The sequence below is a fragment of the Triturus cristatus genome, chromosome 4_1 (assembly GCF_964204655.1).
Source record: "Triturus cristatus chromosome 4_1, aTriCri1.1, whole genome shotgun sequence".
Classification (NCBI taxonomy): Eukaryota; Metazoa; Chordata; class Amphibia; order Caudata; family Salamandridae; genus Triturus; species Triturus cristatus.
Genome location: NC_140585.1, coordinates 1,117,321,353 through 1,117,347,546, shown reverse-complemented (window position 1 = coordinate 1,117,347,546; position 26,194 = coordinate 1,117,321,353). Strand labels below are relative to the sequence as shown.

Below are 26,194 nucleotides of genomic sequence, written 5' to 3'. Positions count from 1 at the left end.
GCTGGGGGGGAGGTTTCTTTCCAGCTGATTTTGGTTCCACTGTTCTTTCTGCGGTTCACTGTTTTATGTTCCACCGCCATTGTTCTGCTTGGCGTCTTCATGCATGTATATTTTTCTTTTTTGATTTGTCAGGTGCTTTGGTATACGCTCAATGGGGACTGTGAACAAGGAAGACGGAGGAGTAAGGTAGTGACTCGGTTACTTACTGATAATCTTCATTACCCCCTCTTCTCCTGGGATGTTCGGTGGCGATCAAACGCATACACATGGAGATCCTTTCCAGTTGCTGGATGGGTTTGGGTCTTTGTTTTTTTTCTTGTTTGGTTGGATTCTTTTTTGGTCTTTCTGTTCTTCTGGGTATTGCAGGATGTTGTCTGGGTTTGCCACGGCCTTATAGGTCATGTGACAACTTCCTGTCAATCCACCATGTTGGGTGGGGATTTTTGTTCTATCTGTGAATGCTGTGTCCCGAACACATAGTGCTCAATAGTGACTGTGACGAGGAAGACTATGACTTGGAGTAATGAAGATTGACGGTAAGTAACCGAGTTGTTCTCAGTTGTAGAAGGGGTGCTGAATTCTCTACCCCATAGAGCAAGAAGAGTTTAGTGAGGAGACCCTGCAAGAAATACCAGTAGCCTAAAAGGTATTTTTAGCACTTTCCTTCAACAAAAAATGAACTGATAACATAGAGAGTTATTTTGCCATGTCCTGTATTTGCGATTTTATCGGGACAAGGCAGAAAAGATATTTTTGGACAACAATCGGTGCGGATTGCAAAAACGACAATCAAAAGAGTTTTATTTAAAAACCTATCAGTACAGTTGAGGAGAGATTAATATCCTTTCCCAAGAATATTTGAGACAGATCTGCAGGCGATTCAAACCAGCATCCCTTTGTACCGTAGCAGATGTATTCGCGTTCATTTGTGCACTGTGCATTCTTGACATGCCTTAGTATAATCTTCTGGATGAAATATAGACAATACAACAGTCGGCTGTTATCAAGCACCGAGTTCATTTCATTTTTCAAGATCAGTATGCTTTGTCACTGTTATCCGAAATGTTATGTCAACCATCAGTGCTCACACACACAATCTCTGTATATATGTATTTGAATGGTATGCACAATAGTATAAAACAGTGGATGACTGGAAGGTGTCGCCTCCCCCTGACCATGAGTCTGATCAGTGATCTCGTCCCTCAGCACCAAAGTTAGCATCCCTAGCCATAAAGCCACATTCTTTGGCCAGCCATCACCTCTCTTCATATTCCTTATCTCGTCTATTTTACTTCTCTTCACCCTCTGCATTGCTTTTAAGCTTCCCTCGAGCCATTTTCCACTTCGTTTTCACCAGCAAAGTCAATAGGTCCTGAAACCGAGTCATTTGTCTTTGCCAATGCTGGTTTTCACAGGCACATAGCCATTAACATAGATAATGAACATGCCATCCGTTCCAATCAGTTTCTTGATGGGTTTGTGGTATTTATGTATAAATATAACACCAGTGACGTCATCAGCCTGGCCACTGTCAGCTTGATCAGTGTGCGACTTCTAAGTTAGCCTCAGTCTTCTGTTGCTGTGTGTGTATGACGTCAACTGTGCAAGGCACGTGATCCACGCCTGCTCACTATGGGTCATGTTCTTGCAGCGCACATTTGCAATTTAGTGATCACGAGTCAGCAGCTGACTCAGTACTCAATGAAGGTGCGAGGGATGAAACTTAGGGCCACATTTGCAAAATGCTCACACATTGAAGCGCAGCAAGTAAAGTTGCTGAGCTGCGTTGCGTGAACGGGAGAGATATGTACTTAGAAGTGGTGCAGTCTCTCCTTGTGCTGGCGCACTTGGGGCTGCTATGCGCTAACGCAGGCACCCATGCACCATAGTGCAAGGATATCTGCCTTGGATTCAACATTGGTTTATGGAGGAAGGGGTTCTTTTCCTGCATAATAGCTATGCTTTAAGACATTTTCCTCTTTGAGTGTGTGTGCAGTGCAGCACATACCAAAGACGAAATAAAAGAGGAGAAATTAAAACATTTCTCTTTGTTACACCTGCCTCGCGGAGGAGCAGGATTTGGCGCAAATCCCTGTCTACAATTCTTTGGTGCAGTGCTGCCTTGCCTAACTTTGGGCTCTGAACTGGAACAAATCGTGATTCGCATTGGTCTGTAAATCCCAGCAGTTGGGTTGCGTTCGAAAAAGTAATGCTAACCCGGCGCAAAATCTTTGTAAATCTGGACCCTTCTGTATGAGACAAGGTAGGCGAGCTTTGCATCTTTGCAATCAGGTCTCCGTAAGTGCCTTTCTTACGCTTTTCTTTATCCTGCCTGAATGTTTCTATATTGAATACAAATTAAACACTTCAAAGCTCTGTTAATGTACAATAGCCATTACACTGACTTCCACAGAGCCGCAATAGTACCGTGTCCAGGGCACGAACCCCGTTAACCAGCTTCAAACCGTTTTTTCTGTATTCAAACGTGCTATAGAGACAGTGGTTTGCGTTTGTTTAGCAGAAGATGCTGAAATAAAATACCAGCCAAAACCAGGGGGACAGGAGTTGGAGGTAGGATGAGAATCTGCTGGGAATAATCAGTTGATGTGCAATAAAGCATATGCCAGCTACAGGAACCCAGTAAACATGTGTAACTGTCCAACTGTAATTTCCACCGTGTTAATGGCCTGCTTCAGTTGGGTACCAATGCAACTAGGGATAGCTATTTTTCGGAGACTATAGAGCGCAAAGTCCGCTCGAGGATATTGGAGCGCTTTACATGAGCACCACAAGATCACATTACATGAGATCAGTTTCATTTTATGTTAAGCACGTGGAGATCAAGTGATTTGCCTAGAATCACAAGATGTGAAGCGAACACCAAAACTCGACCCCATGGCAAAGTCCTAAAAAAGGAAGTAGGGAGACTAACTAAGTTAGGCAATATACAAGTAACATATGCAAGTAACATCACAGTGCATGACATCATGGAGTGTGACATCGTATGTGACATCACAGGAAGTGACACGACAAGAAGTGGCATCACAATCCATAACTTTATAGGAAGCAACATCACATGAAGTGGTATCAGATCTTAAGATCTCACACATATGTTTAGTAGGTCTAAAGAGTACATTTGAGCGTATTACGAATATACATGCACACACTCCTAATTTTGGCTGAAGACTCATGCTTCCGTGAGCTACACCGAAAACAATGTTGCCTTTTGTCAGTGTAAAACTTTCTTAAGGATGGAACAAACTAATGCCGTTGTCAGCCTACTCCACCAGGCCTAATATTCCATATGCTACACATTTCCATGTATTTGTGATTGCTTTAGGTGCCTGCGTTTTCCAGAGGTGAGAACGCTCTCCTATGCGAAGTATGCTTACTCAGCCTCACCTACCACTTAATGTGTCTGTAGTGGGCCCCCACACTCATTTTGGGAGATTGGGGCTCATTTTTCACCAACAGACCATGACCTAAAACAAGATTGAAAGACAGAAAGAGAAAAAAGGAGAAAGCGAGGTAGAAAAGAAATGATAACAGCAGAAAAGGTGATGAAAAAAAGCAAGTGTAGACTAGTAAAAGAAAAAAACCCGGGGCTCTGCATTTATGTCTTTACAAATTACACACTACCTCCCAAAATGTCGCCTCCACATTTAGCAGCAGACATCTCTCATGTTCTTATTGATGGCATAACTGTGTCTGAACCACCCACACATTCACCAGCGCAACCTGACAGTTCACCCGGATGTAAGTACCAGTAGAATACCCAAGCAAAGAATGGACCATACATTTCACAGTAAGAGGTATCAGCTCCACATCAAAATAAGTGCAAACCACCCAGTATCCAAGGATGAAAAGGAAACGGTGATAAAAGTAACTCACAAGAAAATGGCACATGCAATTCCAGTCCTAACTAGCACTTTCAAGAAAATAATGGCATTCAGAAGGAAATATTGGTAGTTTGCTTAGAAAAATTACCCAGTGGCGAGATGTAGGAACAGCGAGAGACACCACAAACTTTTGCTGTAATTAGAATCTTCACGAGGCTATACTTGCTAATAAGAACTTTGCCTATTGTAGACATGTTATACGTCAACATTATGCACTGGACGTGGTCTACTTGGCCTACTTGTTTACAATAACATGGGCCTGTGGGCTCACCTATTCACTGGAACTTCATCCTGAAGGAACCAGCCCTAAGTAAGTACACATGATCTATCATTTCATACATAGAAAATTCTAAATTACATAAGTCCCCCAGACCTAAGAGCATCATAACAACAAACTACCATATGTCATTGAGTTATAATGCAATACTTCACAGAATTTGCAGTATTGTTGCAGTTGGTAGGTGTGAGAAGCGCAAAAAACAGGACCACCGATACTCCAGCAGTGTAAAAACTCAGTAAATTTTAACAGGGCCATATCCAATGCTCTCAAACTTCCCGAGCTACAAAAAAGCAACTTATCTTCCTTTTGAGGAAAACAGCTCTTGAACACTTAGGGGCCGATTCCGATCCGGGTCGGAAAGCACTCCGACCGAGTCGGATCCGGAGTGTTTTCCGACCGAGCCGGACCCCTACAGTCCGACCGAGCGAGTACGATGCGCACGTATGCTGTCGGACTTAGTTCGGTCAGACTTCCATAGAAGTCAATGGGAGCCGGTCGTACGACGCGTACATGGGGTCCCATTGACTGAATGGGTACGTCTCGAACAAGTGCGCCCCCTACAGTGGGCACGCGTCGGTGCCATCCGCACCGTACATGCCTGTGTTGGGGGACCCACAGGTCTCCCCATGTGTCCGAGTCATAGGGCTGCGGGTTTTAGGGGGTCCGACGTGGACCCCCGAAGTCCGACTCCGGGAGCTTTTGTGAGCCTGACACTCCGGCTCGCACAGGCTGTCCGACGTGTGCATCGTACTCGCTCGGTTGTAAATCGCATCCATTACACGCCACGGTTAGCTTCCGACCGACCCGTACGGAGCGGTTCGGATCCGGAAACGACTCGGTCGGTGAATCTCATGTAGCTCGCATCGTACTTGCTCGCTCATACAGCTGTACGAGTCGACCGGAAAACACGCGTACGGCTCGTAGTTTTTCCGGCCGGATCGCGTTCGGTGCCCCTCCGGCCCGGATCGGAATCAGCTCCTTAGTGATTAGAACTGGTAAATAAAGCACATAATTTCAAATCTTTGGGAATCATTTTTCGTTGAGGTGTGACGGATTTAGATACTTTTGCACAAAACTGAAATATTTGGGTCATGGAGGAGCAATCAGGATTATGCAAGGCAGCCCTTATTTGTGGGTATAAAATGCACAGTTGCAGCATCTGCCTGCCACACACGCTCCAACCTCATCTGTTAATAATGAAATGCCCAGACATGGGTCCCTTACTCACTTTGCCACTGGATTCAAGATAGCCTGGCTGATGTGTGGTGTTATCCTAAAACCAGTCCCAGGATGCTTGTTTCCGGTCCTAGGAAGACCTGGCTTGGCAGCTTGGGCTGAACTGTTCCCATGAGGCACAGGGTCAAGACTGATTTGCATATAGCTGGATCTGAACTGGGGTGGCGAAGTGAGCTAAAGAACGACGATGGATTCAACCCTGATCTGCGACTGGGGATGAGTGTCTGAAAAGTTTCAGCGCTCCATCCATCATCTCCTTGTGTTTGCTTTGTTTGTCCTCAGTTGGCAGGGTATGCCCAGACGTGGGTCCCTTGCTCACTTTGCCACTGGATTGAAGCTGGCCTGGCTGATGGCTGGTGTTATCCCAAAACTGGTCCCAGGATGCTTCGTTCCGGTCCAGGGAAGACCTGACTTGGCAGTTCGGGCTGAACTGTGCCCATGAGGGACAGAATCAGGACTGATTTGCATATAGCTGGATCTGAACTGTGGTGGCGAAGTGAGCTAAAGAACGATGATGGATTCAACCCAGATCTGTGACTATGGGTGAGTGTCTGAAAAGTTTCAACACTCCGTCCATCATCTCCTTGCGTTTGCTTTGTTCATCCAAAGTTGGCAGGGTATGCCCAGACATGGATCCCTTGCTCACTTTGCCTCTAGATTCAAGATAGCCTGGCTGATGAGGGGTGTAACCCCGAAACAAGCCCCAGGACACTTGTTTCCTGTCGAGGGAAGACCTGGCTTGGCAGTTTGGGCTGGACTGTTCCCATGAGGCACAGGGTTAAGACTGATTTGCATATAGCTGGGTCTGAACTAGGGTGGCGAAGTGAGCTAAAGAACGATGATGGACTCAACCTAAATCTGTGACTGGGGGTGGGTGTCTGAAAAGTTTCAGCACTCTGTCTATCATCTCCTTGTGTTTGCTTTGTTAACCCTAAGTTGGCAGGGTATGCCCAGACGTGGTCCCTTGCTCACTTTGCCACTGGATTCAAGTTAGCCTGGCTGATACGGAACCTGTCTCAGGAAGCTTGTTTCCCGTCCAGGGAAGACCTGGCATGGCAGTTCGGGCTGGACTGTTACCATGAGGCACAGGGTCAAGACTGATTTGCATATATCTGGGTCTGATCCAGGGGTGGCGAAGTCAGCTAAAGAATAACGATGGATTCAACCCAGATCTGTGACGGGGGTGAGTGTCCGAAAAGTTTCAGTGCTCCATCCATCAACTCCTTGTGTCTGCTTTGTTCACCCTCAGTTGGCAGGGTATGCCCAGATGTGGGTCCCTTGGTCACTTTTCCACTGGATTCAAGCTAGCCTGGCTGATGAGGGGTGTTACCCCGAAACCGGTCCCAGGATGCATGTTTCCGGTCCAGGGAAGACCTTGGCAGTTCAGGCTGGACTGTTCCCATGAGGCACAGGGTCTAGACTAATTTGCATATAGCTGGGTCTGAACTGGGGTGGCAAAGTGAGCTAAAGAACGATGATGGATTCAACCCAGATCTGTGACTGGGGGTGAGTGTCTGAAAAGTTTCAGCGCCCTGTCCATCATCTCCTTTTGTTTGCTTTGTTCACCCTAGGTTGGCAGGGTGTGCCCAGATGTGGGTCCCTTGCTCCCTTTGCCACTGAATTCAAGCTAGCCTGGCTGATGAGTGGTGTTACTCCCAAACCAGCCCCAGGATGCTTGTTTCCGGGCCAGGGAAGACCTGGCTTGGCAGTTCGGGCTGGACTGTTCCCATGAGGCACAGGGTCAAGACTGATTTGCATATAGCTGGGTCTGAACTGGGGTGGCGAAGAGGGCTAAAGAACGATGATGGGTTCAACCCAGATCTGTGAGTGGGGGTGAGTGTCTGAAAAGTTTCAGTGCTCCGTCCATCGTCTCGTTGTGTTTGCTAAGAATTAAAGACAAAGCATAAACCTTTGAGCAGCAAAAAGAGATGATAAGAAAGCTATTGAGACTAGAAAGGCTGACATTAGAAAAAAGCTTGGGATGATTTGGAGTGTGTGGTTTGTCTAAAAGACAAAAGATAGTGAAACATCTCTTTTTTTCTGAGAAAACCCCTTCAGGGATAGAATGCCATATATTGGAACAAAAATGGGTTGAGCACTTCATGCAAATTTTCAATCCAAATCGTAGTGAAATAATTATTCTGGAACTAGCTGATCTCCCTGTCCCACTCTCAGCTCTCTTAGAGTTTAGTGAGCCAATCTCTGTTGGTGAAGTGCGTAGGGGCATCCTGAGATCTGCGGTAGGGATTTGCCAGGACCAGGGAGGGTCCCAGCTGAGCTTTTTACATCTAATTTAGACTTTTGGGCCTCCTTGGTCATGAACGTCTTCATTGCCGCTGTCAACAAGGGCTTGGTAGACTCATAAGAACTCAGTAATAGTCCCCGTCTTTAAAAAAATAGCAAGGAGCTCCCCTCAAAATATAGGCCCATCTCAATGCTCAATGCCTCAGGGAAAATATTCGGAAGGGTAGCTCTGGCAAAACTGGAAGCCTGGTCAGAAGAAAAATCTTTTTTCTCAGAACCCCAATATGGGTTCCGTCCTAGTTTGGACACCACTGAGCAAGCCCTAAACCTGTTCTTGATCGTAGGCAAGTATGTGAAGGGCAGGAGAGGAGCCATACACATGGCCTTTATGGACATTTCTTGTGCTTTAAATCCAGTGGACAGAGACATCCTATGGGTTATTGTGGGGCGAGCAGGGGTTGATCCTGCCATATTGCATGTTTTACAAAGACTTCACTGTGATACTTACATGTGGGTAGGCTATACCCAAAATGGAGACCTTACGCCCCCTATTCAAGCCAGTCTGGGTGTCAAACAGGGTTGTATATTGGCTCCTTTCTTATGTTTATATTATATTAATGCCCTGGAAACCTTTCTATCTTCTTATGCACTAGATGTCCCCAAACTTAATTCACACCTAGTCCCCGTGCTTTTGTACACAGATGACATAGTTTTAATAGCCCGTACAGCAAATTGATTACAAACACTTTTAGATGCTTTTAATAATTTTATGCACGAACTGAAGCTGAAGGTTTACCATACTAAATCCTATTTTATGGCCTGTGGCTCAATAAATACCAGGTCGAAAAAATTTTTGGGGTGGGGACTCCAATTTCAAAGACAATTTTTCTTTGTTACCTGGGCATTTTATTTAATGAAAACATGAAGTGGGAAAGATTATTAACCCAGATGGCTCAGTCCATGGAGGTGTCATGCAAATCAGTTTTTAGGTTTGGCAAGAAAACAAACATAAGCCACCATAGGAAATGACCGTGCTTTATAAAAGTAAAAGCCTCGCTATCTGCACATACCGGGCCGACATTTGGGGGTACTTGGCAGCTAAACCCTTACAGGTGGTGGAAAATACATTTTTTAACAGGCTACTCGGAACTCCAAAATCTACTCTGAGCTTTATAACCCACAATGAATTGAGGGCAAGCTTCCTAGAAGATAGGGTAGGCCTGGCCTAATTTTATTATAGATCAAAATTAGGCCCACTCCTGAATTGACCTTTTCACGCTGAATAGCAGAGAACTGTCTAGTGCAAAAGAATTGGACAGCAGTGCCATGGCTTAAATATGTTAAAAACTATTTTCTAGAGATGGGATAAAGTAATCTTTTTGAAAACCCGGGTATTACAAATGCACACTACCAGGTCCAGTTCAAGAAACAGTTCCTTATTAAAAAAAAGGATGCTAGAATCTTAAAAGCACTTGATGTGGTGACCATTCAATTATACACCTCATTCTCAATCACCCAAAACATGGAGCCATAATTAACATTAAATCAGGTTTTATCTCACACCATTAAGAGTGAACACAATCCATTACTCAGTGGCCTTCCCTGTTGCTGGAACCTGGTTTGCATCATTACTGTGTTGTCCATGCGATGGGAGTTCTCTTCAGTCAAATAAGCACTTTATGCTATTTTGCACCTTGTACACCTCTTTTAGAAAATGATTCCTCTGCCCCATACTCAGCCAAGGATCTTTTAATACTCATTATGAGTGTTTGCGTTATTTACAGCGTCTTGAGTTTTCTTTGATATGTTTTTCAGTTCTGAATTTTATTGCTCAAGCGCTGAGAATAAGGAAGAAATATGCATTGTGATCTCTGCTTTTGACTTTGGTGCAGGTTCCGCTTGATTGCTTAGTATAGATTTAGTTGGCATCAAGGGACTCCTTTAGGCAATGTGAAATTTGTGTATGATCAACTTCGTAGGGCTATTTGTAATAATTCAATTTGTTGTTATAATGAATAAAATGTTATTTGCTTCAATTTGATTCCATTATGTTTTTATTGAAGTATGAAATCTCTGTATATGTTTTTCATTGTGCTTTTATTGTCAACTTTGACCGAATAAAGATAAATATGATGACGATGATTATAATGTAAATCAAGAGAAATAGAGAGATGTCCATCTAATGGCTGAAATAAACAATGTGAAAGCAGGAAACCTGGGATCAATCCCGGCTTCCCAACTTGACCAAATTGTGTGATCCCAGGCAAAATCTCTCTTTTGTGTTTTGATAGACGGCAATGTTGCACCGTGTAGAATAAGAATCTAGGCAACATATAGGATGCACTTAACACAACATGTATGTGGCTTCTGTCTGCCAGGCACACTCTAACCTCATGCGAAAAGAATTAAAGACAAAACATTAACCTTTGATGGGAAATAGGAGAAATAAAGAGATGTCTAATTAGTGGAGAATTGCACAAAGTGAATACAGTAAGCCTGTGTGTTGCCCATGACCTCCACATTCCAGGTGGGGGCCGCAGTGATGATTGACGGCTGGCACCCTGGTGCATTGCTCTATCAAGCAGAGGGCCATAGCCCTTTGCAATGCTGAGACCTGAAGGGGCTGTTTCTCAGTCTGTGGTTTTCGGAATCCCTAATGCCAGGAGGGGCCAAGGTGAAGTGAGAGGGCCTTCTCCCTGGAGATGTAGCTGTGAAGGAGAAGCAAACCATTATCTGCGGACAAAAAACAACAATTTAACTACCCAACAATCCAGGAGGGCCCAATACCTGCCGACAGATTTAGGGAGGCTTTACCTCATAGGCAAAGTAGTGTGTCTCGCCTGCAGCCTCTACCGTAGCATCCAGTCTTCTGCTGAACGCCAGGCCGCAGAGGCACTCCGAAACGGCACTCCAGTGAGAGTGAGTAAGACTGAATACTGGTCCACCAGGACTCGGGGGCAACTGGCTCTGACTGACACACTACAGCGCTTAGGCACTTTGACTTTCTCAAAGCCGTCATGGAACTTCTACGACCTGAAATCACTAGCGGGTCTAGCTGGAATGCCGCCTCACATAAATGGGGAATAACTACAATCCTTTGGCAGGGAAGTGGGACTTGAGAGATGACCCACGGAGAACTAGTGTGTCTGCCTTCAGAAGACTCTGTATATTCATTTGTACATAAAATACATGTGTGAATGTATGTGAACTTCCTTGCCCCACCCATGTAATGCCTATCTGATGCACAATAAAGCAAGGCAGTGCAATGTGCTGCCTTGCGTTTCTTTTTTTTCTTTTTTTACAAAGCCACTCAAAAACTCAAAAACTATCCGATGAGGCTGTTTAGTTTTGGTATGTGTGCTGCAGAATGCAGCATCTATGCAAAGAGGAAATAAAGAGGAGAAGTAAAGATATTTCTCTTTGTAACCAGCCTCAGGTAGACTTACCAGTTTGGTGTAAACCTATGTTTACAAGTCTTTGTAAATATGGATTTGCATCAAAATACATGGGTGCATGCATGGAAACTCCCAGGCACCACTCATGTAATGCCTACCTGACACAAGGTAATGCAAGGTAGGGCAATCTGTTGCCTTGTGTTCGTTTTTTTTTCTTACATAGCTGCAAGAACGGGTTTTGTGTGGCACTGTAAATCCTTAAATAGATTTTGCATCAAGGTTGTGCCAGAAAAGTGACGCAACCCTGATGCGAAATCTGGACCTCATGTTGTACATTTATTTTCTAAAACCCTGCTACAAAGAAATTGGCAACATGGAGAAATGGGACAGCAAATCTGTACTGCTTGGTTGGTGGCAGTCTGAATTTTAAAATATCTTATGGGGTAATGCACCTGTTGCAGAGATCTTTGTGTTCCCTGTATATCTGAGGGAATAATAATAATGGTAAGATAACTCTGGTGGTTAATGCATTTGCTGGAAAGATCTCTGTTTAGTCCCAGTTTTGACTCTAAGGAGCATAGAGGATTAATGTGTCTCCTGCAAAGCAAATTGTGTAACATGCAGCTAATAGATTTTTATTTTATGTAGATAGGTAAGTGAGTTACTACGTTTAGCACAGAGATCAATTTGTTACTTGCAGCTATATTGTAATCCTTCTAATATAGCAGCGTGAGCTATGAAGGGTGATATATGACTCCAACAGCTTGTAACCCTCACTGTCTTACGTAACATACCCTGTACAATGATTTACAAACTTAAATGATTTATTGTTAATGTAATATGTACGTATGATATAAAGTGCTCTGACACCTTGCATTGGGATGAGTAGCGTTATAAATGAAATAAAAAATATTGGTTTTAAATTGTTATTTGTGTAAATACTGGGACAAACCAACACATCTGATAATTTTACAGTATATGCAAATCTCTTAGATACAAGGACCGAGCAACAGAATGCCTCTCCTAAGTATCTGTGAAATAATAACAAGCTGTGAGCCTAATTTATTTGAAATAGGGCTGGCAAAATACAACATTTTAGCTGATATATTAGACATTTGTCTAGTTCCCTCTTTAAAAAAAAAAGTATTAACATTTTCCAATGTAACATTCAATGTGAGCTTACAACATGATGCATTCAGGAGCGTCTTAAAACCGTACATTATACTTACACTTAGGAGACATCTAGACAAGGTGAGCCTAATTCACCCTTTGCCTTTTCTGGTTGCTCCAAATGGAGATTTATAGGCCCTCAAGAAAGCTTTCATCATGGTCAGCTGCATGGTTTATGGCCTGTGACGCAGAAGTTTAATTTCCTAAATTCTTTTAGTAAGGCAAAACAAAGACCATACCAAGGTTTATCTGCTGCAAACTGTGCTCGCCAATCACCATTGAGAGAGGGTGCTGGTTTGGTATGATCTTTAAGTGCTATTTTTCACTAAAAACTTGAAAAATTAATAACTCGGGTTCTACCCATTGGATTTTATTGGATTTGGTGTCATTTAATTTATTGGATTTTGGTCTGTTTTTAAATTGGTGTGGGGATTTTCTTGTGTTGTTTTTATTTATTGTGTTACTGTTTGTGTGCTGCTTTTGTGCCAAGCTACCAGAGGGTTAAGAATAGGTTATTATTTTGACTTTTGTGATTCACCCTAACAATGCTTGTGGTTGCTGCTTGGGAAGGGTTATACACTTGTCTCAACCAATAACCCAATTACTTACTTCATCTGAACCAAAACTCCTACAGATTGATTAGTTCACAAATCATGCACTATGATGTGACTGCAGGCCTAAACTGCAACTGAAGATTCAGGTAAGATGAAAATATAGTAGTGCATGTCAACATCGCTATTCATTCCTCTTATTAACTTTCCAGACTGTGCACAAAAATCCTTTCATCATGTGGACTACTACTGCAGTTTGTTTCAAACAAGTTAACAATGATCCATTTTGTATCTTTTAGGCTACTGTTTCTGCTTTCTGCCCAAAAAACGCGATATGGGAGCAATGTCACCTTCCGAAATACATACAGCAATGACCACTGAGCGAGCACGCGTTTCTGCAACCAAAACCAATGAAAGATTCCCAGAGCACATGCTCAGTTTGTTATTCCAGGCACCTGTTGACATTCCCCTTTCCCCTCCAGTCTGATTTCCTTCCAAGTCACCTCCCCTCTGGTGGTTTATTATTATTCTTCAAGGTCCCTCTCTCTGCCGCCCTTTCATAAATTGGAGCAGTCTATGGACCACCCTTCTGGGTATGGCCCTGCAGGAGCAGCCTGTCCCCCGTGAATCATCCATGGATACCTGCAAAGCATCCCCTTCCAGGAAGTTTCCATCTAGGGTCACTAAGCTGTTTAGGGCCCCAATCACGGCCATTGCCCTGCCCCTAATTTACAGGGACCTCCAGTAATAGCAATTAAGGGGGCAGGAAAATGATTTGGATTACTCCAGGCCCACCTTATGAGAGTTTTGGTGTTTTAAAGACAGATTCCCCGAAATATAGACTTTCTCAATATTTGAGATTTAGCTGAGCAGGCCTAATCCCGTGTTGGTTTATTGTCCGCAGACCACACAATGTGGTTAGTGTACATGTGCAAGAAATCTGTTCACTACACAATAATGGGGTTGTTTCATGCCCCGCCCACTCTAACTTTATGTCGTACACTCAGGGCACAAGTCCTGTAAAAAGAAGTGGGGGGACTGACAATATGCAAATGACCCCATGACGTCACGCGCTGAACGTGTCTCGGTGTCTGAAAATTACACAGGGACACGTTCCGCATATTTCTGTGGGCCCCAGCTTCTTGGCAGGGGGGACGCAGTGTACCTGCGTGTACCCCCGCCTCGAGCCCTGCGTACACTTAACCTTGTTAGGTGTGGGTTCGAATGTAGTTAGGGCTAGATTTGCATTGAAAATGTTAAGGCATACCCTCAAAAATAGGGACATTTACAACAGTCACGCATGCCCGATGTCTGACCAAGTTTGCATCCCATAACCCACCTAACAGCAGGGGGAACTGATTTTTTCTTTCCATATGAACCATCTGCGCCCTTGAAAATGTGGAGTTCGGCGGCACCACTATTTAGGTGCGTAAAAAAGAGCCCACCCTATGGCTCGGCTCATGTGGACGGTCTCAACGTAATAAATATTCAAGCATCGAAAGTGCAACTGGTGTTCGGTTACTGGATGCGAGTGAGTGGCTGAACATGTGATTATAATTAAACTATTAGTCAGAGAACTCCGGCGCGTCGCGTTGACCTTGGGCGGAGGAGAAGGGGCGCGTGCTGCCCTTACAGGCATGTATTTACAGTAGCGGATAGGTCCTTGACCTTCAGAAGGCTATTTATAAATCACTTATGTGCAAAGATAGCCTGCACCGAAGAGACTGCCCGTGAATGAACCAATCACTGGAGGGTGCGCGAGGTACGCCGCGGTCATGATATTTACTTCCTTGGTTACTACATTCCTCTGCGGACTCCGCGTGAGCACCGGGAAATTCTGCAAGCTTTATTATGCAAGCTTTTCCCCCCATTTCTAATAAACTAGAGATCAGGGACCGGATCATTTTTTTTTTACTGTCGTTATAGTCTGTCTTTGATGGTAAATTAAGGTAGAGCTTGGTACAAACATCCAATCCGCCGTATTATGAATGCTGGTTTCTGGAGGTGCTAACGTATACTCAGGATGTTTGCCCATATTTATTCTGCAGCATTTTGCTGTGTGGTGATGTGTTCTGTGTTTTTTTAAGACCGCTCCACTAAACCATTAGTGCTATAGAATCCCTGAGTGTTCAAGTACTAAGACTTGGGTAGTCTTGATTCCACCTCACGTCTGTTCCTTCCTCCTGCCTCCAGCATCCTGCCCTGAATCAGAGGCTTCCGCTGGGGGCACCCCCTAGACTCATTGTGAGACCTGTCAGTCTTAGGGTGGTCTTCCTCCCAACTTTTTGTCTTCCTTCTGCATTTCGTCTTACCTCGTTTTTAATGGCTTTAGGAGTCTGAGCCAGGGCCGGACTGGCTGTAGCGGGCACTGGGCAATCCTCTGGTGGGCCGCACGGGTGGGGGCCAGTTATGGGCCCCTGGGGGCCGTTTTTGCAGCATAGCTGCAAAATCGGCCCTGTAACAAAATCGGCGGAAAAGCTGGCAAAGAGCTCTGCGGCACCCCCAACACTTTAAGGGGGGGGGGGGGGGGGTAAGGGGAGCCGAGCACTTTGCCAGGGCCGGTTTTGGTTCCCAGTCCGGCCCTGGTCTGAGCACTTCACCACTGCTAACCATTGCTAAATTGTGTGTGCTCTCCAATCTAAACATTGTGATCTTTCCTCATACCCAATTGGCATATTTAATTTACATATAAGTCCCTAGTACAGTGCACTACATGTGCCAGAGCCTATAAATTAAATGCCAATAGTGCGCCTGCAGCACCGATTGTGCCAGTCACTTAATTAGCCCTTTAAACATGTCTAAGGCCTGCCATTGCAGAGCATGAATGTGCAGTTTAAATTGCCATTTCGACCTGGCAAAATAAGGCACTAGACACCCCAGATGGCAGAGTGCAATGTATTTTACAAGCAGGGCTGTACTTTAAGATTTACATGCCCAGGTAGAGAAAGACTCTTAAAATTGTTTTTTCACTACTGCAAGGCCTATCTCTCACATAGAATAACATTGTAATTGCCTTATTACAATATAAAAGTGTAATTTCCAAAAGGGAAGCACTACGTCTTCAAGTTTGGTATCTCTGGAATAACAATGTAAAATCCTAACTTATGGTGAAGTTGGATTTTAAATTGCAATTCTGAAAATAGCACTTTTAGAAAGTTGGCATTTCCTGCCGTAGCCATTTGGTGCCTGCAGCCTGTTTCTGGACACATGACTGAGTATAGTTGGCAGTTGTGATTTGTTATTCCTTCAAGACAGCCACACACAATGGGAGCTTAGGCGTGACTGGATGGGCCATCACTAGCATGATGGGAGGGTGGAGCTTGGCCCAGCCACACTTACACCTGAATAGGCTGTGTCCTGTCTCCACACAAAGGGCTGCATACCCCTGTAGTTAGTCTGGAGCCAGGGCACAGAAGGCAGGGCATCTGTGCACTTCAAAGGCATGCTTCTAGAAGCTTCTCTCCACTTCAAAGGCACAACTATGTATAAAAGGAGGACCTTAAACACCACCACTTCAGAACACTTCTGGACCTTTGGATACTCTGCCAGGAAGAAGGACTACTGTGCTCTTGAAAGACTGCACTCTGCTGGACTGCTGCTCTGAAGAAACTGCTGCTCTGCTGTTCTGGCCTGCTGCCTGCTTGCCTTGGTGAGAAGGACTGGACCTGCATCTATTGAACCCTGAAGGGCTGGTCGGCTGGCCTCCTGATCTAAAGCTTCAGGGACATAACAGGCTTCCAAACAACCTTGCTCATGCACCTGAACTCTGCCATCTGTGAGTCTATCCTGCCAAGTGGTGCAACCCCAGTTCTGGACCTTTGGAAGTGGACCTAAGGTGCTTGCCAGAGTAACCAATACATCTCCTCTGCTGAGCGGCGCATCTCAGAGCAGAAGCACCTCATTTCCACTGCTGCATGGATTGGATCAACTGCTAAGACCCGCATCAGCTCCGTAGTCCTCGGAACCGATGCATCTTCCCAACGGCGTGGCGCATGTACATCCCTGGTCCTCAGATTTCGACGCCAGCCTCAATGACGACGCCAGACTTAGCAGCGCAGCCTCGCAGTTCCTCGGAACCAATGCATTCCTGTTGCATCCCCGATGCCGAATTTCGCATCGCAAGCCCCGCCAATGGGATCCTCGACGGCGACGCCACAGGACCTCGTACCGCATCCTTGCCGCATCTCAGAACCGACGCATCACTTCGGCTGCACGGTACATCTTTGACACAAATCCACACAACGTTCTACCACCATGATTTAAGGTACTCTGTACAACAGGCCTAACTGGGTCCCTGTAGCTGGCCCACAATCTGTTGCAGAATGACCTGAAACTGTGACTTTGTCCCGGTCTGGTGCAACTGGGGAGGGCAAAGGGCAGTGGAGCAGATGCCTGCCAGGTGGAGTGAGATGCAGGCAATGGGACAGACTTTACAGACACTGATGATGGTGGCCGCAGGGCATCCACACCAGGCGGGACAAAAGAAGACCACCCCGGAGGGTATATTGATAACCTGCCAGGCATAGTCCAATATGACAAATGGTATTTTCCCAAGTTGAAAATGTGTTCTTCTTTGGTTTTCCTTGTTTTTAGTTAGTACTCTTTGGGCGACAGATTCTTCGGAGGGAAGCATGCTGTGAGGGACGAGGTTGGGTGGAAGGGTTTTGTTCCTTTATCAATTAATTTTATGACAGCACTAAGCAGACTCAAACCTCTGCAGTGATTTACAGATGCATTGATTACCATTACGCACTAGTAATTCTGATGAGTTTATAGTTCTGTCTTCGAGGGGTAGTGCAAACATGCATCAAGAGGTACTCCACTGAGATTCTAATAATGGAAGAAACAGACCTTAGGGCAAATAAATGGACTTTCCTGGTGATATTAGATACACCAGAGTTTACCACTCGGGCTTCACATGGGGCTCTAGAGGGGTGGCAGTGATGATAAACAGATCCTTTCCAGTATCAGCCCCCATGGTCAACACAGATACAATGGTCTGCTTTGTAATATAGAAGAAACCCTTGAAGGACACCCTTGGAATTTGTGCAGTGATTATACCCCCTTCAAACTTTACTGGTGATGGGCACATTACTGGCATTATGGACTTCTTTGCTTCATACTCTTGCCAGGGACTTGGTGACTGGGGGCGACATTAACTCACTAATGAACAACGCTCTGAACGTCGACACACAAGCGGGCTCCAGGTGATCACAGGTTCTGAATAAATGGACAGCATCTATAGGGCATGTAGTATTTAAATGCCTGGTGGCGGAAGGATTCCAAAGTTGCAGACCTTCTTCATGAAGTGGTTGAGGAGTACTTTGAGATTAACAACCTGTAGGGACATCCCAGTTAGGCTGGGGGAAGCATTCATGATGGTAATACAAAGTAAATCCCTTTCCCTGGCACCAGTAGGGAGCAAGACAGGGAAAACAAGACCTTTGTACTAGAAGTCATGAAACTCTACCTTGAGATGGCACTACCTTAGGGCAGTGGCGGCTGGTGACATTTGAAAGTGGTGAGACGTAAAACAATTGTTGTGCTACACTGCGGCAAGTGAGCGTAGCGAGTGAGCCTGAACCACCTATGGGAAGTTCGGGGGTCCCCCCAAGAAATTTTTGACGCCACTGGATAAGAAAAACTTTGGACCAGCCCTTTTTGGGGTTTATTTGCAAATGAAGCACTGGTCGCATGCAACCAGTTGCTACAAACATTTTCAGTTTGTATGATGACGCTGTGTAAGCCTTTAATCAAAAAAATATCCCAATCTACAATTCTTTTACTGTGTATGCAACTAAGGTGAATTCATGTGGTGGAAGTAACTGCTCTGAAAAGGGAATTTTATCACAGAGTGGTTCCCGCCATTTTTAAATATTGTGCATAACCAAGGACCCGGAGCAACTTCTGTGGCTATCCAGAATGGCAAATAAAAAGGAAGTGGATCACTTGAAGGCATTGTCACCGAGAACGTAATCATTTCTGTTTTATAAAGGTAGCGCATTGTGTGGAATCTTCAAATTTCAGTTATGCCGTATTTGTACATTCTAATCTGGTTTAAATTTATTCTGTTTCCGGAAAACATTAATAAATGAGTTCAGTTCCGATAACTCCTTTTGCAATTCATGCCCTTCAGCAGGGCTGGCTTTAGGGCGGTGCGACCGGTGCCACCGCACCGGGTGCTATTATAAACATATGTTTACCTCTGAACCCATAAATCACAGTACTATTTGATCATCAGTCCTTTTTATTGACTGAGAAAACCAATATCATTTTGCTTTTTTCACAATTTTCTATATACAGGGTAAACTCTACAACAATAGGCTCCTTTGTTTTTTACAATATTCACACATATATCCTGTACATAATATTTACATTTTTTACACAAACATATACAAAAAACAAATAATATGACGTTATGTAACTAGGTTCTCCACCATTAGTTTTTTCAAATCTATATGAAAAAGTCCAATATTTTTCACCTTTGGGACCTTAAACTAATTGTTCCTCAAAATAGTTGGATTTTGCTGGTCCTATGCAGAGTCAGAAACAATGTTTTCAATGTTCAGGCATGGGGTAACCTTATATTTATTAGGTTCCTGTTATTTAGGGGAGGGAAAAAAAGGAAGTTATTTCCGCTATCCCTGTTTTTTCAGGATCTCTGCTAGACTGGTTTTTATATATAGCCTACGCGTTTCGACCTTTGTATATGGACCTACAAAGTCGTGGAAAGGTCTTCTTCAGGGCTTGCTTTACTGTAGTGTGGACATCTATTCTTGCTGGTCTCCTGCAAAAATAACGGTGGACCTTGTTTAAAATGTGCAATCATAGATGTTATGGTAGATCTGGTGAATCAAGATCAGAGTTACGTACCTATACTCTTGTTTTGCCTATGTGGCTCAAACCGATAGTGTTCTCTTGACCTGTAATATCATAGGTATATCTGTATTAGTGCTTCGTTTAGCAAAAAGCTAGTATAGTTTATGCTCTGTTGCTTTGTTGCTAGTAGGCACCTACCAGGTTGTGTTCCAATTCGGTGGGAGATACCTGTTCGTTTCTTTGCTGGTATCTCTTATGTTGTTTTTAGTGGATTCCAAAGCCGTTTGAAGTTTTCTAAAAAAAGGGGGGGGGGGGTTGTCATAATTAAGATGTTGTTCTGACAATAATCAGTTCCTTTATTTACATGCTCCACCACCCGTGTTCAAAGAAAGGGGGGATTTTTTGTATTGTATCTGTGCAGCGTATTCACTCTCTCCTGATTCTGTCCTAGATAATGCACCTAGCGTTAGTATTACGCGGTGTGGGCTGGGGGTTCAGTTCTCCTTATCACCATTTAAGACACCGCCGTGAGGTTAATTTAGACATTAGCTTCCGTTATCCGAAAAAAACTTACGATTTTTCAAAGGGAGAAGGCTTGAAGTTCTGTTTCTTGCTCTTCGTAATCCTCGCGTTCTCGCTACTGTGGAGCAGTCAGCGCTTCCTGGGTTGATTCTTCAACGTGATTTTACCTGGTGCGTGACGTCGCTGCGTCATTGCGTTGTTTGTTACTTAGGAGGTGATTGGACTCACGTCACTCTACAGCTGGGGTTTGGCGTCAGTGTCACCATGGCGAAGTGTTTTTTTGATTTGACGAAACAATAAAGCGTTGTTTGTGCTGGCTTCGTTGTTTAGCCGATTATACTGTTAGATCGAAGGGCATTTTCACTTATACGCTATATCGACCTTTCTTATGTCAATTACTTCTTTCAGTTTATTGAGCTGGCAACGACGTTGTTATTGTGACTTAACTTAGGGAGAACAATAAAGTTTTCTGATTTTCGGAGAGCACTGGATTGTTGCTGGTATTGATCTCTGGCCACAGCATCATCAGGTTTTCGTCTCCCATTTGGTTCTTGAGGCGTCTAGGCTGATATATTACTGGCTTATGATCTTGTAATGTTCAGTTTGCCTCTTAACGGATTTTTCAACTCATGCCCTCTTATTTTGAGTGCTCTGTATTGAGTAGGTGTTTGATCAGAGTGTTGGGTGGAGGAGAAACGTAAATTTAAGATGATTATTTTATATTATATTTCCGATTTCTGTCATCTCGTTAAGGCCATTGTCCATTGTACTCAGTAACATTATCATTCTGGCTTCCTGGGGGCGCCGTGTTTGAAAGTTTATTATGCTTTTGAAGCACCTGCTGCAGCGTTTCTTTCCCCCGGCAATTACCAGGCCTCACATAAATGTCAAGATAACTCGTGTGATTAATTATCTTCCTGGAGAGAGATCAGCAATTTGTACAGTTGAGGTTTTGACTTATGTGAAGTTAGTGCAGAGGGTTAATATGCCTGCTGCAAAGAACGTGTACCAAGTAGATTACAGAGTGCATATAATGTAAACAGATTAGCAGGTTATTGCTTTCAAAAGAGACATCCTTTTGTTACTTGCAATTTATAACTTAAATGCCTAATATGTTATAGTGAGCTATTAACTTTCATCCCAGAACTGCATACACACCGCAAAAAATACATTATTAGAACATTGATTAATGTTGCAAAAAGGGTTAATTTGGCCAGAATTCGATTCTTATTATTAAAGAAAACTCCCAACTATGCCGTTTCATTTTCGCCTCCGAGTTTGTGCTTCTCCACACCAAGCACTCTTAAACTATACTGCTTACCAGTATGGATGACATGTGACCCCTACACTTTTAGTCCTTTGGCTTATGTAACATTTCCTATACACTGATTTACACGCGTATGATTGATTGTCTCTGTGTAATGTGTGTGTGATGCAAAGTGCTCGGACACCCTACACTGGTATGAGTGGCGCTATAACTAATTCAATGCGTCTGAGAGAGTGTGGTTATGGAGACTTGGTCACTGTTAAAAGGTGCTAGCGAGAGATACCCGTGGTGGTGGAGGTGGTCATTGGGGGGCGCCAACAAACATTGTCGCACAGGGCGCCACCAGCACTAAAGCCGGCCCTGCCCTTCAGTTCAGGACACATTTAACAATGTAAAAACACATTCTGGAAACTAAAAGAAGGGGCCCAAAGTCTGCCTCTAAACAGTAAAATGCTGGGAGATAATAAACATTCTCCCGAGTGGGGACGGTTGCTCCGGCTCGAGTTGTAATGCGTTTCTGTTTAATATTGCATGATCCGTGGGTTTCTGGAAGCTAGGTACAAATTGGAGGGCTGGCATGACATGAACCGAGGCGCCCCCTCTGAATGATGCTTTTGTTCTGCATTTAACAAATTAGTGTGTTGACATTTGTCGCTGGTGGGTCACGTTATTTGCGGAAAGGGTATTAACTACAAACGTTTTGATTTGTAAGATTTATTGGGACTTAAGTTCACTATTCAATACAACAATCTGAACCATTCAGAGGTCTTAAACAGCTCCTGGTGAGAATTGTAAAAGGTGAATGGAAAAGATCATAAATGATATAGGAGCTATATGGGGAAAGTACACAACTGTGACCAAAAGGTTTCTGAAGATGGTCCCTGTATGCAAGAGATAATATAAAAATGAATCAAAGTTTGAAAAACTAGAACTAGAAGCAGGTGAATTCTGATAATTGTAAAGAAAAATTGAGAAGAAACTTTAGGATCTGTTCTATTTACACAGATGCAATAAAGTTATTGTTTATGTCTTTTCAGCATCTTCAGGAGCAGGCGAAGGGGACATTGGCCACGAAGGCGGGGAAGAAACTGGCCACTCTGTTTCAGGTGGTGAGACCACAGATACCGATGGACACAGTGGCAAGGATGGTGAAGGGACTGTAACAGCGGCCACCAGCTCATCATCATCTATGGACACCTTCATAAGCCAGCAGTCCCTATTGGTGGTGGACCCCACTGGACCTGTACTAGCTGCATCCTTGTCTGCCACCCAGAGAGTCATCCCCACCATCCTTCTTGTTCCCCCCAGTTGGCCATACCTGTCCCCCTAAAAGTGGGAGTGAGGAGGCTATTGACCTCGTACACAGCATCTCTGTAGGCCAGACTGCACTTCTGAATGCCCTGGCCTTAGTTGCCATATGAAACAAATGGTAGCATATCTGTAAGACATTCAGAATACTATGTCTGGTCTGCAGAGATCATTTATCAGACTAGTCTCCTCACTGACTGCAACCTTCCAACCAGCCCAACCTTGTGCCCCAACTCAGGCCCCTTCCTCAACCCAGATCCAAGCTCCCACCCCTATCCCAAGTATGCTCACTGCTTCTCAGGCATCCACTCCAACACACACACATATAAACACAAGCACACAAAGAAACACAAGCAAACGCACAAACAACATGCAGACACTATTGACACTACACACAAACCAACCACCACCTCGCCCACAACCACCACACCCTACACCACACCCAAAACCAACCAAACTACCACCACCACCACGAGCACCCCACCCCATCACAACCACCACTCCCCCAACCACCAGCACACCCACCCCTAGCACAACCACCATTACCCCTGCAACTACCAGCAGACCCATAAGCACCACATCCACCACCACACCCACAAGCACAAACACCACAACCAGACCAACCTCCTCAACAGCACACTCATCTAAATATACACACTCACACAAAACCACACCTACACTCACAACACCAACCACAGCCAAATGCACACACTCACCCAAACACCTGCCAAAAAACACTCACCCAAACATACAAAGCATACACCAGACCCACATGCAACTGCACAACAGACAGACACATGCACATCACACTCTCCAGCTGAAGGAAGTGACTTGATTAGGGTCACCCGGGTCACTCGCGACCACCTCTCAGCCTTACATACAAATAAAGAGTCGGTCCAACAGTAGAGAAACAAACCAAGTTATTTATTAGTATTGCGCTAGAGCGGAGTCCAGTCTGACTAGCCTCCTACGATTCTACCGAGGGGACTGACCCTCACCAACATTACATCAGATGTTATACATTTCCAGTGCCCAGTGCCCAGTGGGACCCGCCCAGAACTGGAAATTTTCAGTTGGAGCAGGTTAACAAAGGAGACACAGGAGGTGGGCTACACTCCTGGGATCGGGTACATGTTATCTCAGCCTCAAGGTTACTCAGTCCGTGCCAGCCACTGTTATCATGAGAACAGGCTTATCTAACAAAGAAGGTATGCGAAGGTACATTCATATATTCAGTGAGACAATGAAGCTCAGCCTTGGAGAAATAAAATAAATATCAAAGCTGCTTTCTGCTGAGGCAGACAAAATGAGACAGAAGTTAGTTTCGCTCACCACACAAAATGGCGGCTAAATGCAAAATGGTGCCGCAAATGCTAACTTAAGCATAATTCTAATAGGAGGATCAATTAGAAATATTTTCTAGTCCAACACAGCTCCATCTACCTCCCATCCTGCCCTTTCTCCTCATTCTGATTTTCTTTGCGATCTGACCGTGACCCCTTCCAAACCCAAAACCGCCCATTCCACCCCTTCCAACCCAAACCCATCCCTCCCACCCCTTTCAAACCCAAACCCACCACTTCCAAACCCACCCCTCTCAAACCTAATCCCACCCCTTCCAAACCCAAACCCACCCATCTCAATCTAGCTCCTTGAGGTGCCTACTCTGTACCCAATAAATGCCCCTTTCCGAGGGGGTTACCCTTTGGCAATCTGTTTAGGAGTCAAGCTCTGAGCAACAATGACACAGGCTGTTGCCGTGCATAGTGTTTGTCCCCCTGCATTATTGTTCCCTGAATAAATAATTTGAGAGAAGTATCTCGTTTATGATTTAAAATATTTTATTCGTACAAAGTTTGTCCTGACATTTTTATTCTTTTATCTCATTATTAACAATGTTAATAATGTAAATGTGTGATAGATATTATTACTTATATTTATGACAATAAAGACAAACATTTTTTGTGTAACAATTTTTGTGCAGTGCAAACATTAGTGAGAAATTGTAATGGACAGTCATTTAGGTGCAAGCATTCATCATGATAATGGACACTCACAACAAAATAAACCTTTTTTTAAAAACGTTTAAGTGTGAATACAGGTGTGTTTATCCTAACTTGGCAAGAGATTAAAAGAAACACATGCATAAACCTTAAAAAACAATGTAATAATTGAAATGTATTAAAATACAGATAATGCAATAGACAAGAGAAAATGTTACATTAATAAATATTTAAGTGATTCAAGTTTTGATGTAACTTTGATTTGACAAGTATTGAATCAAAACGTTACACCTTGTTTAGTGCAATTTCTACATTATATTACATTTCAATTACCCCTATAATGTGTAATGCACATGTTTATGATTTAATAGTTTAGGAAAATTACTAAAATACACTTGTGTGGTTACTTTTTGTTATTTTTATATATTCAATATTATTTTGTAAGTATCCATTATCATGAATGCAGCTTGCATAAACTTTACAAATACAATAACATTATACAGATGTGTTTCTTTAAATTTCTTAAATGACAACATTACACACATGCATTACACATTAGTTAAATATTGGATGTAAGAGAAATTTCTAAATTCATGAATCCAGAACTCATGCAAACAGACAATGCAAACTGAAACAAGCGAAAAAGAGCCTTACCTTCGATTTCGGCTGCAAAGGAGTTTACTAACTTTGTGGTCGAGCAGCAGCAGCAATGGCAGGACTGGGACTGTAGGGTTCATGTCAGCAACAGAGGTGCGAAAAAAGTTACGTTTCTAACTTATATACCTTAAACACCGCCAAATCAGGTGTGGAGGTTTGACCACCACTGTTACATCGGCGGGAAAGCACATCATAATGTGCCCAGTGGAGAAATGGGCTGTACTCTCTCCAACAGCCGCTTTTGCCTATTGCACCATCAATGCAGATGAACAATTCTGGCGGAGTCGGCAGTACTCCGACAGTCTTTCGTTCATTGACCCACCAGCATCCAAATAGAGTGGGCAGAAACCCTAGTAAGCGGGCGGGAAATCCAACGAAAAATAATGGCAGGAGCACTTCCACCAATGTCTAAATAAGGCCCTTAGTTTTTTTTATCGAACAGACCAACATGTGTAGAAAAGGTTGTAAATGTAAATGTAAATTGATACTTGTATAGCGCACTACTCACCCGCAAGGGTCTCAAGGCGCTTGTACGAATACCACTGTGGAACCCATCCTGGCTTTCCCTGTGAGGCGTCCACTCCTGGGCACCCCCAAGGTGGAGGCCAGGCATCCTTAGCGTTGTGGGGGCCGTTGTGGAGATTAATCAAGCTATTGCCCAGAGTTGCAGAGTGGGACTCCATGATTGGAATGGCACCGAGGCGAGAATTATCAGGTCCGTGGAATTTTTTGAGCTCAAGACCCGCCGAGGCAGGGAATTGAACCCTGGTCCCGGGCTAGACCTCTGCATCCGCATCGTTAGACCCACATGCAACTGCACAACAGACAGACACATGCACATCA

General features: G+C 44.1%; 1 long non-coding RNA gene across 1 annotated transcript in view; it reads left to right on the top strand.

The window, feature by feature from the left end:
- The window catches only part of LOC146856112 (uncharacterized), a 49,053-nt gene extending 24,389 nt beyond the window's left edge, over window positions 1-24,664 (top strand). Inside the window, exon 5 of the long non-coding RNA XR_014980906.1 lies at window positions 22,421-24,664. This is a non-coding gene — a long non-coding RNA (uncharacterized LOC146856112). The remainder of the gene's footprint in view (window positions 1-22,420) is intronic.
- Window positions 24,665-26,194: the final 1,530 nt, after the last annotated feature.